The sequence below is a fragment of the Crocodylus porosus genome, unplaced genomic scaffold, assembly GCF_001723895.1.
Source record: "Crocodylus porosus isolate Cpor-Errol unplaced genomic scaffold, CroPor_comp1, whole genome shotgun sequence".
In the NCBI taxonomy this organism is placed as follows: domain Eukaryota; kingdom Metazoa; phylum Chordata; order Crocodylia; family Crocodylidae; genus Crocodylus; species Crocodylus porosus.
In genome coordinates, this window is record NW_017728943.1 from 41,178,149 (window position 1) to 41,187,642 (window position 9,494).

The window sequence follows — 9,494 nt, forward strand, 5'->3', positions numbered from 1 at the left end:
TTTGTTGTCCTTGATGCCTGAAGCTAGTTGGAGTTCAGTTGCAGCCTTGGCTTTCCTGGTTTGGTCCCTGCAGGACCGGACCAGCGCGGAGTAAGCTGAAAGAGCCCCTGCTGGAAGGACCTGATATGTGATTTAAGAGCAAGAAGTGGCCATGTGACCAGAAAGCCATTGAAAAGACAGTAGTTGTTATTTACAGACGATCAGTAAGGAAGCAAAACAGGTCTCTCATCCATGCCACTTACCCTAACTTCTGTTCATGACATCTCTGTGTATATCTTGCAGTAAGTGGCTTTATACAATAGGGTTGCCAACTCTGACTGAAGCTATTCTGGGAGAATTTTTGCCCCAACCTGACGTAATGCCATTAATTGTAGTGTTCAACCTGTTCACAATATTCATCTCCCAGATCGCTTTCAATAGTCACCGGGAGATTGATGCCGATTCTGGTAGACTCACAGCCAATCTGGGAAGGCTGGCAACCCTAATGTCGAATGGGACTGGCTGTTTTTGGTGACATATTTATTTGCATTTGCTTGTTAAAGAAAAGAGGGTTGTACGGAAGAAGGAACAGAGGGAAGAACAGCTAGAATCAGGGGATCTTGACCAATGATAAATAACATGGATACAGTTTTCAGTAACCTCTTCCTATGTTGCATTTCTCTTGCTACCGCTGCTCCTACCTCTCACAGATTGTTTGCTCTGTGGGACACAGACCATCTCCGTGTTCTGTGTTTGTGTAAACTGGCTGGCACAACAGGTCTCAATGTAGCGCTGGCCCTGGCCATGGCAATGGTACAGATACAGAGTAATATTTTAAGTTATCTTATGAGATCAGCTAGTTGAAATTGCAAGTAGAAAGGTTTTTAGAGCCAAGTGTTCAAAATTGCCTTATGCATGTTTCCACTTTTAGTCCCATAAATTGCTGGCATACATAACTGAAATGTAGGGAAATTTGTCTTTCTTGGCACTTGATTTGGAGGTACAAAAATGGAAGCCATTTTTTTGAAAGCTGGCCCGTATAACCTCTCAGTAGTTGGTAGCAGAGGATTTCAGGCTTTTCCTGCCAGGCCAAGCTTTGACAGTAGCAAAGAGACTCAGATGTCGCCACATGAGTGAGAAAAGGTACATATCTACTTAAATGATATCTCAATTGGAGCCAAAAAAAAAGCACCTCTCACATTTACTAAAAGCATTGGGATTCATGGTAAACACATTTTAATGCTCCATCCCTGCTGCTATTTCCTTAGATTTACAGTGAAGGATACATCTCTTGGCCTTAAATGTTCCTTACCTAGCCATAGGAAGTTAGCTACAGTTCTGGAAAACTCTGCTCCTGGTTTTCCTTATGTACACGCCTGCAAAGGTGTTGGGCAGAGGCACAGAACAGCATGGGACCACAGAACCAGCTGGTATGTGAGCCTAGCTAGACTTATTGTAAGGGAAAAGGAACCATGTTTGTCAGAAAGAAGGTCTTCCTTCCCCTCCCCTCCCCTCCCCTTTGGGGCAGGGAAATCCCACTGGGAATATGCTACTTGTGGTAGCTGGTACGTTGCTGTCTTATTGGGGGAAAAATCATTTAGAGCAAATGCAATGTACCATAGAAGAGGGATGAAATTACCAGAGAATAGTCAATATTCTCCAGTTGCATGACAGAAAGTAGCAGCAGCAGAGAAGTAGTATTATGTGGCTGGCAGATCCGTTGATTAAATAAAGCCTTTTATTTTAGCTTAACTATGTTAGTTTGATCTGAATGCTATCATATTTGACCCCACTCTGCATACAATACCCTGTTTTTGACACATTGAAGATCACACATAGTGTTCTTGACTTTTCCTAGAACATTGTATACTTAAGTACTTGAAAAGTGACACATACTGTACATACCATGACAGGCAATGAGTCGAAGACAGACAATGACCTCTGACCTGAAGGCAGAATATCCCAAGCTTCCTTTTTACTTGACAGTTTTGCATATTTCTGTTGAGACAGCACATGTGAAAGGAACTAGACAGCTATCAGGAGCCAAATTCTGCACTGATTTACAATATCCGTATTGCCATTACAGTCATGGGGATCACATGGGCTGAATGCAGCACAAAATAGAGCCTGGGGCTCCTACCATTTCACAGGAATTCAAGGACACTACCTGGAATTTAAGATACTGTGGCATTAGCTCTCTGCAAATACACATCATCTCTAGAGGATCTTCCTGTGCCTGCAGTACGACACCTGCAATATATATTATATTATGTTGTCTTTCTTCCACACCTTCCAGAGGGGATAGTTTAGTGGACTGTGCCTCAAATTTGGAATGTCTGTATTGCCTGGAAACACAGGCTTGAGTCAACCTTTCATCCCTCTAAGGCGGATAAATGGAGTACTGTGTTGTGAGCCTTTGAGATGAAACCTTAAAATCAAAGGTTTAGTCTGCTTTGTTACAAATCCCATTGCAGTTGGCATGAGGACAAGGGTTGGCTTCAGTGGTTTTGGCCAAAATTTTCCTTCTCACTGCCGTAAGACAGTTTACTGATGCCTTCTGCCCCAGGGTGGCTGTATTTCAGTGGCACACTAAGTCTGTAAGTTTGTGTAAATAGTTTTAGGACTCTTAAGGCAGAAGATTGCCATGTGTGTTTTTAAAATGTGACTTACAAGGCTTAGTTTATTCATTTGCAATGCTGTGTCCCAAGCCCATTTAGAGCTGGGGGGTGTTTAGCCATTTAAGTTGCCAGCAGTGATGACAGAGCCACCTCAGGTCCCTTTCAGATGAGCTGGCTTCCCAGCTAACCAGCCAGTGATGTGAAAGGTAGCCTAACAGGACTGTATTAGGAAACTGAGAATGAAGGACTTGAACAACCATCCTTAAAATCCTCAGACTGTCCTTGTGATGGGTGTACCCTGGGGCTGGCAACATTTGAAAGGAAAGGAGGAGGGGCCACCATTTTGAGCAGACATTTGGGTATTATCGGAGGAGGCTGGGGGCATGGCTTGCTGGCAGATGTGAAAGATGTTGAGATTTTTTGTGTGGTTCACAGGACGTTTCTATGCATTAATGGGTGGGATGGGAAAGAGGAAATATGTTACCCACTTCAAGTGAATAATTTGTTTTTATATTACATAGGTAGTGCAGCATAGCTGGAGTTGTATTTTCAGGATCCAAAATTGCCTCTGGAGTTCTTCATCAGGAACATTTTCCAGATTGGGAATACTGGAGCAAAGATAATTTAGCTTGAGTGTGTGTTAATTTTGCCCTGGCTGTTTCATTGGGCTTCTTCCCACCCACAGCCTGACCTGCAGATAGATCCTACATCTGACAGGACGCTCTCTAGGCCAAGGCTGGGGTAGTCGCCAAGGTGGGAGAGATCTGTGTGATGGGAACTCTCTGTTTTCCTACAATGGGGGAACCCAGCTGCCATTGTAATACACAACCATGTCCTTCCAGAAGGCTTTGTCCAATTTTAACTCCTTCTGTTCTGAAATGGCTCAATAAATGATTAGGAGCATATATACATTCCCCTACATATTAAGGCTGTCCCTGGTCCTACTGCTTCTCCTTTCAAATGCTCTTTCCTGGGCTCCTTTGCTGTATTAATCTCTGGCTTCAGTAAACTTACTTTGTGGACTTTTAAAAGCTGCTCTTCCCTAGCCCTGCCCATGCCCCCTAGCCCCAGCTCCGTCTTCAGAATGGGTAGGGAACAGAGGGAGTTCAATCTGGGATTTCTTTAGCTGGCATTGGAGGGTGGGTGGGTGGGCTGGATCTGCCCTCCAATCCACCCGCCCCACCCTCCAGTGCCGGTTGAACTGCCTTAGCCTATGCCTGCTCTTGGCACATGTAGACAGATGAAGGAGCTCTGTTTTGGAGTGTCTTCATCTGAGCCCTTATGCAATGAAGGCTCTGATTGTTGCCGGATCAGGCCCTTTTAAAGCACTCTGCAGCTGTGCACTTGTGTTTGATCATGGCTATAGAGCACTTTAAGGGGCCAGACTGGGTAAAAACTGTCACTTCTGTTTGCGCTTATGAAGTCTTACATACTGCTGCTGAGAGAGAATTCACATCCCTGCCTCTGTCTCCTTTGAATCCTCTGTAGTTATTAAGACCCCACTCCTCTTCTTGATTTATGGGAGCTGTTGTCTCTGTTACTTTTAGCATCTTTTCCTGCTGCTGCAGCTCCTCTTTTTTTCATGTGCTGACTGTATACAAAATCTAGGCCAAATTCATGGCTCCACTATGGCAAAAAAGGCTGGAAAACCAGCTTAACCAAGTTCCAAAGAGCACCCTGCAGTGCAGATGTAGCCTGGGCTTGTACCACTCTGGAAAGTCCCCAGTGCTCTGGCTGCAAGTTGCTGTTGTTTAGACTAGCTCCCAGTCTCTCCTAGCTGTCTGCCCAGTCCTGTATTCTGTCAATCCAAAGCCATCTTTTCCTGTTTTTTCTCTTTTGGGCTATTGTGTCTCCTGAAAGGTGCAGCATATAATCTGTCCCAGTAGGGTTTTTTTGTGTGCACAGGGTTAAACGAATCCAGTCTGTGCTGTCTAAGAGGAGTGGTTAGTGGGAGCATAATCTTTTCACCTTAGAGAGGCAGAGAGGATATTGGAGACAGACACAGTGCCTTTAAATCAGATCATATCAAACTGCTGAACTTTGCCACCGAGAGGCCCATAAACTGAGCTGTTGATACTTGGCAGAGAGCTTGGCAAAGGGAAAGGGTCAAGCACCACATGTACTGTATGTGGTGAGGGCAGGCAAAGATGGTGAAAGAAGCAGCTAGATACCAGTCCACTTTCATAAGCCCTTTCCATAGCTTGAGAGGGTCTCTAAACTCCTGTCAGCACCCTAAAGAAAATGTCATATGAACATCTCTGTCTTTCAAGAAACAAAGGTTCAAGCCTGACTTGCAGAGCCACGTATAGGCCTCCTGTATTAAGTAGATAGGAGAAGCAGGACTGTAGGCACCTTATTTTATACCTGAGGCTAGGCCAATTCCCGTTGGACTCTAGATAGTGGGAACAAAACTGTGTCTTAAATTCATCTTAGAGCAATATTCCTCCCCCAGTGTCATTTATACAGCATCTTTACTGTGGGCTATTGCCCACTCTCATCAGTCCTTACTTGAATGATTATAGATTGCCCTATCAGTACTCATTTAAATAATTAAGGACTGCTCTCTCAGTCCTTATTGTTTAATGGCTATTGAAATACTGTCTGGAAATGGGAAGGTAAATGTGTTGTGTGACAAAACAAGATAGAAAATTTTCTGCTGAAAACAGTCCTTTAAGTATTCAGTGTCACCCTGTTTGATACTCAGTGGTGCCCTAGTCTTTGAACCAAACTGAAAAGTGTGAATCTTGTGGCTGATAATAGCAAAGCCATTATTTTAAAGATACAAATGTTTAATGTACAATAACGAGTCACATAATGAATGTCCAAATGAATGATGTTTTCCTCAGTTTTACATTCCCAGAGGCACAGAAAGTATTGGTCACTTTGACACAGAATGCAGCCAGGCAATTACAATGACATACTCTAAAAAGAGTAGATTTTATTCAAGAAAACAGATTTGAAAATGCTCAGAAATGCCCTGTATTTTCTGTCTCTGTTTTGAAATGCATTTATTTTCCTTCCACTTCTTTGGTGTGGTGTTAAAGCAGCATGCAGAGTTCATGAAAATAGCTAGTGAACTCCTAAGTATATCAAAACAAGCATTACAATTTAAAAAGGGGAGAACAGGAAGAAGGCATGCAGAAAGGATTTCTTCATTCCATGAAAAAATTGATTAATGAAATCTAGTTTGAAGAGGGGTGTCATGCCCTTTAAATATTAGATTTCATTACACTTAGTAGATAGTTGTCTTCTGAAAGGGGATACTTCACCTCTGTCTGCTCTTATGGGCACAAATATTTCATGCCCTTGCAGTGATCAAAGATGCAAATGTCTTGTGTAACTGAATCACTGACCAGGGTGAAGCATTTTGCTGGACAAATATGTTCTCCGGCAAGAGCTTCTGCTGATAAAGGGGACAGCTGCCCTCAGGGGAAATTGCAGGCAGGAGGGGTAAGCAGTCAAGGGTGACCTATCTCACACTGAACCAGCCATTTGTAGTATCCCTGGCTTCAAAGACTAGCATCAGCTACTGTGGGTCTTCTGGCTAGTCTGTAGTGAAGGTAGAAAATGAGTGGCATGTTAGAGCAGGTGATAAATAACTGGTGGTTAATAATAAGAAAGAATGCCTATTAAACATTGTCTCTTTATAATTATGGAACAGTAAATAATGTGTTTATAGGGCGATAATTGAAGATGAATTCATCCTTAATATAAAAGAAAATGATACCGATGTCACGAATTTATGGTGGACACAGGCTGACAAAAAATACAGAGCTGTCTGGCTAGGGGCCACATTTCCCTCCTACACAGATGTAAACCAGAGCAACTCCATTGAAGCACTTGTGTAAAACTGATGCAAGAGTGAAATCAGGTCCTAGGAAAAGACACCCAACTTGATTCCCAGTGGGTGTGTCTACACAAGATGTTTACTGCGGGGTTGACTAGCTCCTCAGTAGACATCTCAGCATCTGCTCATGTATGGCTATTAGGCTGGAGTAAAGTAATAAACTCCGCAGCAGGGTAGTACTTGTAAATACTTGTTTTTTACTCTGCAGTACTACACATGTAGATGCTGACACAGCTGGCTGGAACATGAGCATGTGTCAATGCGGGGGCTGCCTGCCAGCTAGCCCCACACTGGTGCACTGTATGCCCCAGCCAGCCGCATAGCACATTTCCTGGGAAGAGCAGCCCCAGGCTGGCAGGTTGATCCCCTGGCCCCGCTGCCAGCCAGGGCTGCTCTGACCTGACTCAACAGGCTGTGGTCCTGGGTGCATATGCAAATGTGGGGCCTGGGAGCAATGTGCACTGGAGTTTATTACTCCACATTAACATGCATGTGTAGATGCACCCACTGGGGATTATTTCTCTCTCCCAGGACTACAGTGGAATAAGTAAACTTCATTTTGCGCGATGAGCAGAATGGATCTACAGCAACGTTAACTGCAGAAAGAATCTGTTTAACTAGATACCAAAATAACTGCCAGGGCAATTCCATAGTCGAGCTCTATCCTAATCAAATCATGCATCATAGATTTCTCAAGTAACACCCTAAAAGGCAAGCCATTCTTATACAAGCATAAACTGAAACCACTAAGAAGTGTCATCTAGTGGGAAATGTAGGCAATAGAGAATGTTTGTATTTAGGAAAAAGGCTTGTCCTTAGAAAATATGAGCCCTGGTTCTGTTTTTGCCTTTGCTGCTGACTTGCTGTGTAACCTTGGGCAAGTCACCTAATTTGAGGTTCTGACATCCTACCTCAGGCTGAATAGGACTTAACTTGCCAAACTATCTCTCTGAAGTCAATGATATGACTTGTGTCTGAAAGGTATCAGAATCTTGCCTGCCCAGGAACTTCTAGGCTTCATTTCCCCTATCTCTAAGCTGGAGATAATAATACCCCCTTTTGTAAGTTATTTGGAGAGCGTGGACAAAATGTATTTTCTAGGTTTGATCTTTTAAGCCTACTGAATCAGTGGAAAAGCTCCCATTAATTTTAATGGTAAAGGATCATGCCCTATGTTAGTAAAGTATTATTATTATTTATTATTTGTGACACTACAGAAAGCCAAATTAAGGCTGTGTAATTTAAACAGCATTATAGAATTAGCCTTTTCTTGGACAAAAATCTCGAACAAAGTGTTGTTTTTTTTAGCAAGCAAAGTTCCTGTGATCAAAATCTTTTGGTTTTATCTTTGTTACCAAAGGCTAAAAAGATTTTCTATGTATATTTTATAAGAATACTTATGTTGTTTATAGTCCAGCAGTGAGGATACTTTTTTCCTAATAAGCTCATGTCAAAACTCCAAAGTGAGTTCCTCATAAATGTAGCCTACAGGATATGTTTTGCAAAAATGAAAAATGAACATATTATTTATATATCAATAGTGCAGAGCATTGATCAGTGCAAAACAGCAGTCTTTATTCCTCCCTTCCACCATTATGAGAGTCAGGTTGCCCTGTCTGGGCAGTGCTAGGATTCTATCTTTAATATGGATCTTTCAACTGCGGGGCCTACAAAATGACTCTCTGACAGCCAGCCATTAATTACCATCATCTGAGTCTAATTCATTCATCCCTTTTCCTCTCATGTAGAGGGACAGCTAGGGCTGAGGGCACTCAGGGAAATGTAGGCATGATTCCATATTCTTTATGCAGAGAGTGCTGCCTGCTACTTTGTTGGTTGCAGTGGCTTTAATTGAATTGGCTTGCCAATAAAGCTGTTGTCATTCAGTAAGTGAATTTGTTGTACTACTCGCACCACAGCTGCTGCATACAACCAGGCATTTCCTGAAGGCAAGCCAACCTTGCACTACCCGGCTTGAGCTTTTTTTCGACTGATCCATAATGCACTGCATAATATCCCTTAGGTATTGTTTCTTACGAGCCTGATCCTGTTGGTGCTGAGCATGGTTAAGTCACACTGACACTAATGGGAACAGAGCCTCTTTGTAGCGTTCCAGTGCTAGTACATGAGATACCCTGGGTCTCTGCACAAGGCCCTTCAGGAGGCCAGACTCCTTCACACCCCTATTCAAGCCCCTTGGAGCAGGAGCAGGTTCTGACCTAGAAAGTGTTCACAGAGGCCTGCATTATAATAATCCATCAGCAGTGTGGGACTGGCTGTCCAGTCAGCACAGCCAGTGCACGTGTTTTTTCAATTAACAGACAGACTCTGACCTCTGCTACTCGGTGCTGGTCATAATAGAACATCATTGTTTCTCCTAGTAAAAATAAATACAGAATATGACAGTTAATATATTTTGCTAGTCAGGAGCTTAGAGTCCCATTAAGAAGTCAAGCATTATTGATAAAATAAAGCAACATTAGAAGAGGCATTTATTACATGGTATGCAGGGTGTTGGGCCAAAATATTCTAACTTTCTACAGCTTATAAAACATTAGGGAAAGATGGGGAGACTGTTTGATTTATGATAGCTGTAAAGTGATATCAAGATGAAGTAAAATACCCAGAGGTCTCCAAAAACATTACTTTTTTTGTTTTTTTTTTTGCATTTGAACACATGGAACAAGCATGTGTGTGAGCTAGGTTATAAGGTAATTTCCAGCTGTTTAGCTTTCAGTTAGAGGTGGACTTGACCCAAAAGCTCCTCATCTGATCATCCCCATATCCCATCAGGAAGTTGAGACCCAAAGTCAAATCTCAACAGTGTACTTAGCTCCTTTTTCCTTAAAAGGCTGGAGTAGATCCCACAGTCTCAGTGTCCCCAAATTTTGGCAAAATCTTGTGCTCAGGCACAAATGAATGAAATTTCTCTTTTTCTGTCTCAACCAACTGAAGTGCATTAGTCAGATATTTTTGTTGAGAGGTTTTTTTTGGTGATATTAGGGGAAAAAAGAGATTGAAACCCATGTTATTTGTTCCTTATGGTGGAT